We start from the raw sequence: 10,684 nt of genomic DNA, 5'->3' as shown, positions 1-10,684 counted from the left end.
TTGGGGGGCAATGGAGCTTTTCTGTGTCTTTATTGTGGTAATTACATGATTATTTGCCTCTGTCAAACCTCATACAGCTGTCCGCTTAAGAGGACGAGCCTTGCTGTACGTAAATTATGTCTAGCCAGCATAACATAAAGAAAATTATTAGTGCAGTTAACAGTAGTTTCGCACAACGGCGAAAAGATTAATTAATAGATTAATTCATAGATTCTGAAATGAATCTATCAGGTCATGAGCAGTAGTTTACTTCCCAAGAGGTGGAGTAGAATGGAAAACAGCAGAGCACGCTGGTATGAGGCTGACCTGTATTTCAGGCCTGTGTGCTTATATACGGGTTTACGATGTAAAATGTGCCTTTCGATCTCTGGCTTGCAGGCCAAGATGTTTGGAAAACACTGCCCTAACTCCACTGGCCTTTCTGTTTCTTGAACATCCCATTTGTGTATGTTGTTGCTACCTGAGCACTTTCTTTTTGCGTATCTTTGCATGGCTACTTGCTTTTCAACTTTTAAATCTGAACTCAAGTATTACCTTCTCAGAAGTCTTTCCTACCTTTCTAGAAAAGCAGGGTACTGCAGCCAGTGTCAGCATGACCTTTTAAAAAATCCCTAGAATTGATGAAGATCAAAACTTGCCTCAAATTTGTGTGTGGTGGTCAGACCTTTCTCAAAAATTGTGAGTAATGGAGGGGCGCCTGGGTGGCTTAGTTGGTTGAGCGTCCGACTTCAGCTCAGGTCATGATCTCACAGTTCATGAGTTCGAGCCCCACATCGGGCTCTGTGCTGACAGCTCTGAGCCTGGAGCCTGCTTCGGATTCTGTGTCTCCTTCTCTCTCTGCCCCTCCCCAACTTGTGCTCTGTCTCTCTATGTCTTTCAAACAATAAATAAATGTAAAAAAAAAAAATTGTTAGTAATGGAAAAAAATATAGGAAAGTCAATAAAGTCTAATGACAGTCTTTCTAGGTGGAAAAAAGTTATTAGATTTCTCTAAATCCATTTCCTTCGAATTAAAATGTGCATATGTATAAAGGTTTCTTGGGTATTTTTTTTTTTTCCTTTTAATTAACACCTTGCCTTTCATTCCTTGTATGTTTCTTCCCGCAGGAAATTACTACTTGGCACTATTTTTTCTAAGCCTATGTTAAAGCAGCTTTCCATTAATTCTAGGGTTTCTGTACTTTTCAGTGGTCAGATGTGAACATCCAGTACTTGTGAATGGAAGGCTGGTATCAGGAGTCAGAGAAACCTATTCCTACCAAGCAGTGGTTCTATTTGAATGCCTCCCAGGTTTCTATCTTAATGGCAGCAACCCAGTGTTCTGTGGTGGGAGAAATACTTGGGAACCTGAGATGCCGACATGTATTAAAGGTACAAATGTGTTTTTTTTTTTTTCCATCTTTTTAGTTTTAATTTTTTTGGCATGAAATATCAGTGAAAACAAATAACTAAAAAAATTTAGTATTTTGTTCCATCTTGTATTTATTTACATGATGGAGATATGATGTCATTCCTATGTTGTGATTTTGTACATTTTCATAGGGTCTTTCCACGTTATCTACATCACATACAAATTTCTCATTTAGTATTTTTATGTATAAAAATGTATAGCAACCACTTTTAGAGTAGACTGAAGCATGAGAATTTTTTACATTTGTAAGTCAAGACTAAAAGAATTTTATATACATTTATTTACACTTATAAGTCAAGAATAAAAGAATAATATTCATTTATATAAATGAAATGAAGCCAATAATTCTGAAGTCGTTGATTCTACATTATTTTGTTTTTCGGTACAGATTTCTCCCAAAATAAAACCTCTAGTTTTGAGTCATTCCGATTTGTACTTTCCTGCTTATATTTTACAACAATCCTTTACATTTATGTGATTTATAGTCATTCACATTTTGAGTAGTGAAAGGGTGAAGGACGTATTTACAGCCACTTTAGTTCTATTTAGTTTTTCTAAAATTATTTGGCAGAGTTCACAGGTATAAACAGGTATGTAAACTTGGGAAGGTTACATACCATTTAAGTGGGATGCATTTAACACTTAGCATAGTGCCTGGCATATGGGGAGCTTGTAAAGGTAGCTCATATGACTTATAGCATCACTTGAATTAGTATCAGTGAAGAGGAAGGCTTATGGCTTCTGTTTTTTAACATGTGTGTTTTCTGGGTCGACTTTGCTGTTTCTTTTTTTTTTTTTTTAAAGTGATCAGTTTGCTCCCAGGGTGTCTTCCTGGTCTAGGACTATGTTTCACTTGCTGGACTACAACCAGTTTAGTTTGTTGTTTTTTACGTAGCACAATTTAAACTGGGAAATATCTGCTATCTCCAAATAAGACCCGTATGTCTTCCCCCCCCCCCCCCCCTTCCAACTTCATACAATTTTTCTTTTTCCCTTTACTGGGCATTTTTATTTGGCAACTGCACCTAAACTTCATAGCAACTGAAAGGCAGGAAAAATCCTTATTCATTGAAATGAAATGAAATGAAGGATTTCCTATAGGTCAGCTACTTTGTTTAAGACTTAAAAGATTATTTTTACTATGTTGGAAGGAAATATCTTCCTGATTTCAGTGCTCCTATCTTTGGCCTCTCTTTCCATCAGAAGCAAGAGACAACAGGACTAGTGGGAAGAACATTATCCTGGGCAACCTCACTAAGGTCCTAGTTTGGCTCAGCTTACTCAAGTAACCTCATTTCTGTGGACTTTAGCTTCCTGTTTTTTGAAAGTGTTGAACTCAAACAGATCATGATTAATAGCTTTTAATTTGTTTGTATATTTCCTATGGCCATAGTATTTTAAAGGATTTGTGGAATTATGCATGTTAATACGGTAATTAGAATATATTTTTTAAATAATTCCTGTAAACCTGGTACCTGATACCCTCCTTGTGTGCTTTAGTTGAGGGCTATGAGGTTTGGGGGGGGAAAGAAAATGGCTTTTTGGTGGACTGATTTATTAAGATTGCATATGAAATTTATACTCCATGAACCATCCGTATTTACTTACATGATCCTAGTGAGTACATGCACTGTGGTATATCCTATGTTTGTTGATACGCTCTTTTGAAAGAGTTGAACCATAAGCATTTCATAGACTTATAAAACACTGATACAGTTTAGTTTTTAGAAGAAAAATAGTAAGAAAAAGCTTATAAAGAAGAGAAACTACAGGGATCCTTTTTAAAAAATCAAAATCAAAACTCTCCATGGGATTGTCAATCATTTTTTTTTTTCATCAGTCAGAGAAAGACTATATCAAAAGGACCAGCAACAGATAATGGTGTTAAAGCAGATCTAAATGTGCAAATATTTTTTTTTTTATTTTTTTATTTTTTATTTTTGGGACAGAGAGAGACAGAGCATGAACGGGGGAGGGGCAGAGAGAGAGGGAGACACAGAATCGGAAACAGGCTCCAGGCTCCGAGCCATCAGCCCAGAGCCTGACGCGGGGCTCGAACTCACGGACCGCGAGATCGTGACCCGGCTGAAGTCGGACGCTTAACCGACTGCGCCACCCAGGCGCCCCAAAATGTGCAAATATTTTTTAAGTCCAAGAAATACAAGGCAGAAGAGAAAAAGGTACACCTTCTTACGTAGTATGATACGACTTGGATGGTATTTTTTTTTAAAGATATGTGTGTTTACTCTGAACACATTATTTTTATGATTTACTATTAGTCAACTTCTAGGATTTCCATATAAAATACAAAGTTGTAGGGAACATTCTTAGTCATACATGCTTATGAACTTGTGCAAATATACGTTAGACTACATTCCCAGAAGTAGAATTGCAAACTTCGGAAAGTATTTGTATTTTTCATTTTGAGAAATAATGAGTCTTTTTTGAAAATAATTCAAAATTAAATCCATAATTTTGTGTTGATAAGGCTAGTGAATTGTATCCAATTTACTTTTCCAGGTTTCAAGCCTACTCATCCAACCAAACCTCCAGTTTCAAAGTATCCAGGTTCAGTAATTTTCTCCTGTTTATATAGTTAACAACTTTATAAGGTGATGAGTGCCACGTTGTGTCTTGTTCTAATTTGCATTTCTTTACTTATCATCAAAGAATTTGAACTTTTTTGCCCCACTTTGATTTATCCAGGCCCTTTGCTCATTTTTTAAAAATTAGATTTCTAAAACATTTTTCTTGTTGATTTATGAGAGTTCATTATAAGTTAAAACACTTTTAATACGAAGTGAACATTTTTTCAGGGGCTTTGGGGCCTTATTTTCACTGGTCAGTTTTCTTTCAAGATTTTTATGGTGTACTATTGGTTATAGATGGCTTTTTGTAACATTTTGTTACATGAGTGGTAAATGGATGATATATTTTTATACATTTTCAAACATTGTGAAAGTATACAGAGTAAAGAATTACTTTACTTTAGTCTTTAGATACATCCTTAGATACATATAGTTGGGCATTTTTTCTTTTATCTTAAACAAAATTGACATCATCTTGTATGTAATTTTTCGAAACTTGCCCTTTTCCCATTGAATGTCTTATAGTGGGGTTGTATTTAGATTTATTGCCATTCTTTCCGATGATGACTTTGAAATGTATACCGTATTTATTTATTTGACTATTCTGTTAGTGGTCTTTTACATGTATAGAAATTTTACATCAATAAGTAGATGGACTGATGGACGTATCGACCTTCTCCCTAATGGCTGTGTGTGTTTTGTCTGTCTTATAAAAGCTTTAGGCTTTTCCCATGCTAAAACTTTATAAACATTTCAACCCTGTGTTCTGATTGTATTCTTTGCATTTAAATCATTGGTGCACCTTAAATTCATTCTGACAAATGGAGTGAGATAGGTCTCCTCTCCACTCTACCCACCCCCTTGTAACGGTGAAATAGTAACATCTGTTGAAGAAGTTGTCCTCTCTCCAACTGTTTTCCAGTCATCTTTATGTTTCCTTGAACTCTGGCCATTCTTGTAACAGCACTGAGTCATTTTTTCCCCCACTATAATACTATGATATGTTTTGGGTTTTTAAAAATTTTTATTTAAGTTTATTTATTTTGAGAGGGAGAGAGCGAGAGCAGAGCAGAGGAGGGGCAGAGAGAGAGGGAGAGAGAGAGAATCCCAAGCAGTCTCCTCACTGACCGCACGGAGCCCGACGTGGGGCTTGAACCTGCGAACCATGATGTCGTGACCTGAGCTGAGCCATCCAGGTGCCCCACTATAATTTGTTTTAATATCTGGCATAACACTTCCTTTTTAGCAACATTTAGACTATTCTGTATATTAGTTTTTCTAGATAAACTTGTATAATATTTTATTACTGTTTTAACCATTTTCAGTGTGCATTTCAGTGGCATAAAGTGCATCCACATTGTTTGTAACCAGCACTATCCCCCAAACTTTTTCATCATCTCAAATTGAAACCTTATACACATTAAACAATAACTCTCAATCCGCCCCCGCCCCCCACCCCCACCCCATCCCTGGTAACCATTCTGTTTTCTGTCTTTATAAATGTGACTAGTCGAGCTACTTCATAGAAGTGGAATCATTTCTGCCTTATTTCATGTAGCATAATGTTTTCAAGGTTCATCCACCTTGCAGCATGTATCAGAACTTCATTCCTTTCTATGGCTGAATAATACTCCATTGTTTTGTACATTTTGTTTGTTCATTCATCTGTTGAAAAGTCACTTGCTTGGGTTTTTTCCACATTTTGGCTACTCTGAATAATGTATCTCTGAATATTGGCTTTCAAGTGTTTGAGTCCTACTTTCAATTGTGAACTTAACAATTGAAAAGTTTTAATTTGGGGCCCCTGTTTGCAATTTTGGGGTGCTATATATCTAGGAGAATTGCTGGTTATATGACAATTCGGTGTTTACTTTTTCGACGAACAACCATACTGTCTTTCATAGTGGCTATACCATTTTACATTCCCATCAGCAACAAAAGTTCTGATTTCGTGGGGTGCCTAGGTGACTCGCTCGGTTAAGCGTCCAACTCTTGGTTTCGGTTCACGTTATGATCTCAGTATCATGAGATCAGCCCCGTGTCAGGCTCCACACTGGGTATGGAGCCTGCTTGGGATTCTCTACCTCTATTGCCTGTGCTCTCTCTCTCTCATAAAAAAAAAAAAAATTTAAATTTCTTTTCTTTTTGTTTTAATTTGAAAAAGTTTCAATTTCTTGACCTCTATCAACACGTATTATTTTCTGCTTTTTGGTAATAACCATCATAATATGTGTTAGGTAATATACATGAGGTATATTGTGGTTTTTACTTACATTTCCTTAACAATTAATAATGTGTTGAGCATCTTCTTGTGTGCTTAATGGCCATTTGTATATCTTCTTTGGAGAAATGTCTATTCAAGTCCTTTGTCCATTTTTGATGGGTTGTTTTTCTGTCTTGTTTTTGAGTTTTAGGAGCTCATTTTATATTTTGGATATCAATCCCTTATTAGATATATGATTTTCAGATTTTTTTTTCCCATTCTGTGGGTTGTTTCTTCACTCTATTGTTAGTGTCCTTTGGTACACAAAAGTTTTTAGCTTTAATGTAGTCTAATTTGTTTGGTTTTTCCTTTTGTTGCCTATGCTTTTGGTGTCACATTCAATAAAACATTACCAGATCCAACATCATGAAGCCTGAACTCTTATTTTCTTCTAAGAGTTTTATGGTTTTAGATATTTAGGGTCTTTGATCGATATTGAATTAACTTTTGTGTTTGGTGTATAGCAAGTGTTAAAATTCATCCTTTTGTGTATGTGGATATCCAGTTTTCAAAACCATTTGTGAGAAGTTGGCTCTTTCCCTATTGAATTTTGATAGCACCCTCGTAGAGAATTATTTTACTATATATGCAAAGGTTTATTTTGTGGCCTCTCTTCTATTCCCTTGGTCTGTATGTCTGTCTTTTTTTTTTTTTTTAATGTTTATTTACTTTTGAAAGAGAGAGAGCAGGGGAAGGGCAGAGACAAAGGGGGAGAGAAAATCCCAAGCAGGCTTCATGACATCAGCTCAGAGTCTGACATGGAGCTTGAACTCACAAACCATGAGATCATGACATGAGCTAAAATCAAGGGTCAGACGCTTACCTGACTGAGCCACCCAGGTGCCCTGTACACCTGTCTTTATGCCAGTGCCATTCTGTTCTGATTATTGTACTTGTAGTAAGTTTTGAAATCAGGAAGTACAAGTCCTTCCAACTTTGCTCTCTCTTTTCATGATTGCTTTAACTATTGCTCGTGCCTTGAGATTCCATATGAATTTTCAAATGGATTTTTCTATTTCTGCAAAGAGCATCATTAGGCTTTTGGTGGGTTGCACTTCATCTGTAGGTTGCTTCATATCACATTGGCATCTTAACTTTATTAGGTCCTCCAATCCACGAACACAGGATTTCTTTCCATTTACTTATGTCTTTTTAAATTTCTTACTGCGGTGTTTTATAGTTTTCAGTGTACAAATCTTTTACTTCCTTTGTGAAGTTTATTCCGAAGTCTTTTATTATTTTTTTAGAACTTTATTTAAATCCAAGTTAGTTAACTATAGTGTAATTATGGTTTCAGGAATAGAATTTAGTGATTCATCACTTACATATACACCTAGTGCTCATCCCATCAAGTGCCTTCCTTAGTGCCCATCACCCGTTTAGACCATTCTGCCACCAACCACCCCTCCAGCAATCCTCAGTTTGTTCTCTGTATTTAAGAGTTTCCTTATAGCAGCACTATCAACAATAGCCAAATTGTTGACTGTCCATCAACTGATGAATGGATAAAGAAGATGTGGTTTACAGATACAGTGGAATACTACTTGGCAATGAGAAAGAATGAAATCTGGCCATTTGCAACTACATGGATGGAACTGGAAGGTATTATGCTAAGTGAAATAAGTCAGTCAGAGAAATACAGATACCATATGTTTTCACTCATACGTGGAACTTGAGGAACTTCACAGAAGACCATGGGGGAAGGGAAGGGGAAAAAATAGTTACGAAGAGAGAGGGAGGCAAACCATAAGAGACTGTTACATACAGAGAACGAACTGAGGGTTGAAGGGGGAGGCAGGAGGGAGGGGGAAATGGGTAATGGGCATTAAAGAGTGCACTTGTTAAGATGAGCACTGGGTGTTGTATGTAAGCAAGAAATCATGAGAATCTACTCCCCAAACCAAGAGCACACACTGTATGTGCTGTATGTTAGCTAACTTGACAATAAATTATTTTTAGAAAAATAAACAAACATTTTTTAAAAAGGGTCTCTTATGGTTTGCCTCCCTCTCTGTTTTTCTCTTACTTTTCCTTCTCTTCCCCTATGTTCATCTGTTTTGCTTCTTAAATTCCACATATGAGTGAAATAATATATTTGTCTTTCTCCAACGGACTTATTTCGCTTCGCACGTATTGAATGTATTCGTTCTAGTTCCATCCACATTGTTGCAAAGGGCAGGATGTCATTGTTTTTAATCACTGAGTAATATTCCATTTTAAATATATTCCTTATCTCCTTTATCTATTCATCAGTCAATGGGCATCTTTCCATAATTTCGTTATTGTCAATAGTGCTATAAACATCGGGGTGCGTGTGCCCCTTTGAATCAGCATTTTATATCCTCTGGATAAATATCTAGTAGTGCAATTGCCAGGTCATAGGGTAGCTCCTTTTCATTCAATTGTAAATGGAATTGTTTTCTTAATTTCCTTTTTATATTGCTTACTGTTAGTGTGTACAAACACAATTGATGTTTTTTAATTTATTTTATTTTTTTTATTTGAAATTATTGTCAAGTTGGTTTCCATAAAACACCCAGTGCTCATCCCAACAGGTGCCCTCCTCAATACCCATCACCCGCCCACCCCTCCCTCCCACTCCCCATCAACTTTTATTTTTTTAAATGTTTTTATTTATTTTTGAGACAGAGAGAGACAGAGCATGAGCAGGGGAGGGGCAGACAGAGGGGGAGACATAGAATCCGAAGCAGCTCCAGGCTCTGAGCTGTCAGCACAGAGCCCCACGCAGGGCTCGAACCCATAGAGTGTGAGATCATGACCTGAGCTGAAGTTGGATGCTCAACCGACTGAGCCACCCAGGCGCCCCAAAACACAACTGATTTTTGCATGTTGATTTTGTATCCTGCAACTTTACTGAATTCATTTATTGGTTGTACTAGGTGTGTGTGTGTGTGTGTGTGTGTGTGTGTGTGTGTGATCTTTAGAGTTTTCTATGTAAAAGATCATGTCATGTGTGAACAGAGATCATCTTATTTCTTCCCAATTTGGATGCTTTTTATTTTATTTTTTTTACCTAATTGCTCTAATATGAACTTGCAGTATTTATGTTGAATAGAAGTGACAAACATAAGCACCCTGTCCTGTTCCTGATCTTAAAGGAAAAACTTGCAGTCTTAAATATGATGTTGGCTATGGGTTTTTCATAAATGGCTTTTATTATGTTGATTCCTGATCAACTTCTAAATTGTTTTAAAGTCCTCCTCTATCTTTTAATTTTAAGCAGACTCATGTTGAATTCAGGCTAATTTTGAGGATGCGGTGGTGATAAATTTGCTTGCCATACTGCAGAATCTTGTCACAGGAAACACCAATGTACAGGAAGAAGATTGTTGGTGACATCAAATATAAATTTATAACTTATGATATTTTTATTAAGAAACATTAATATATAAGGAAAATGAAATTATTAGCAGTTTCATACAAAAGCAAAAAATGAAAACCAGTGAATTTATGGATCTTTAAGGTTTAGTCTTCCTTCTTTTTTTCCATTTTGCCCCCCAGGCTATCCTGAGCCCAATGAATCAGCATTATTTGAAGAACTGGAGGAATTAGGTATTATTTTGCTTATTAATTACTCTTCCTTATGAAACCTCGGAGTACTATATAGAAATAGCTATCACGTTCCAATTATTTGTAGTTAAGGAAGGAACCAAGTTTCACAAAATTTGACATTGATAGGGATTTTAGTAGTCCAGATAACATGATAAACATAAGTGGTACTTATGTGTAGACACATGTAGGTAATTTCCTCCCATCTAGGGAATTCTAAGCGCCCAAGAAGCTTTACTAAATAACCTGATATGGCAACGACAGCACAAAACAATGAAAAGTGAGGTTCCTCTGAAGAGTCTTACAAGGTGGACCCTGGATGTGGGATCAGAGTCCAAGGGCTCTGTGATCAGAACGATCTGGACACACTAGCAGTCGTGCTAAAACTACACTGAGGACCTCTTTCTTTGCTGTCGTGTATCGATGTAGTGTATGATCCGAGCAAGGTTAAATGCGACTACTCTCTGGGACCCTTGTGCGCTCAATGATCTTCAAACTGTTTTCATGTTTTCCCAGATGCAGGTATAATTGCTGTGATTATTCTTACTCTCCGTAAGTAGCCCAAACTTCAATGCCACTTAAATCAAAATAGTATTGCGAGGAAGTGCATTATTTTTTAAGTGACTTTTCAGTTTCTGTGGTTTTTATAGCTTGAAATGAAGTACAGCAGTCTAGAACAGTCTGACCTTGTATATGATACTACACGTTTTGCTGGTGAATGTATATTCTTTTATATTCCACTTGTCCACTTAGTAACAAACCTAAATACTCCATGTGTTTTCAGGGTGATGAGTCATGACTCTGCGTCCCAAATATGCTTTGGGTACTTTTCTAAACTAAGCAAGGATTCTT

At 36.6% G+C, this 10,684-nt stretch overlaps 1 long non-coding RNA gene across 1 annotated transcript; it reads left to right on the top strand.

Moving 5' to 3' along the window:
• Window positions 1–1,192: 1,192 nt before the first annotated feature.
• On the top strand, window positions 1,193–10,403 carry LOC125917832 (uncharacterized). Its single transcript, XR_007456309.1, has 4 exons — window positions 1,193–1,371; window positions 3,932–3,979; window positions 9,785–9,835; window positions 10,349–10,403. It is a non-coding gene; the product is annotated as an uncharacterized LOC125917832 (long non-coding RNA).
• The last annotated feature ends 281 nt before the right edge of the window (window positions 10,404–10,684 follow it).

The sequence above is a fragment of the Panthera uncia genome, unplaced genomic scaffold, assembly GCF_023721935.1.
Source record: "Panthera uncia isolate 11264 unplaced genomic scaffold, Puncia_PCG_1.0 HiC_scaffold_2545, whole genome shotgun sequence".
NCBI lineage: Eukaryota > Metazoa > Chordata > Mammalia > Carnivora > Felidae > Panthera > Panthera uncia.
This window is presented reverse-complemented; position numbering and strand designations above follow the sequence as displayed.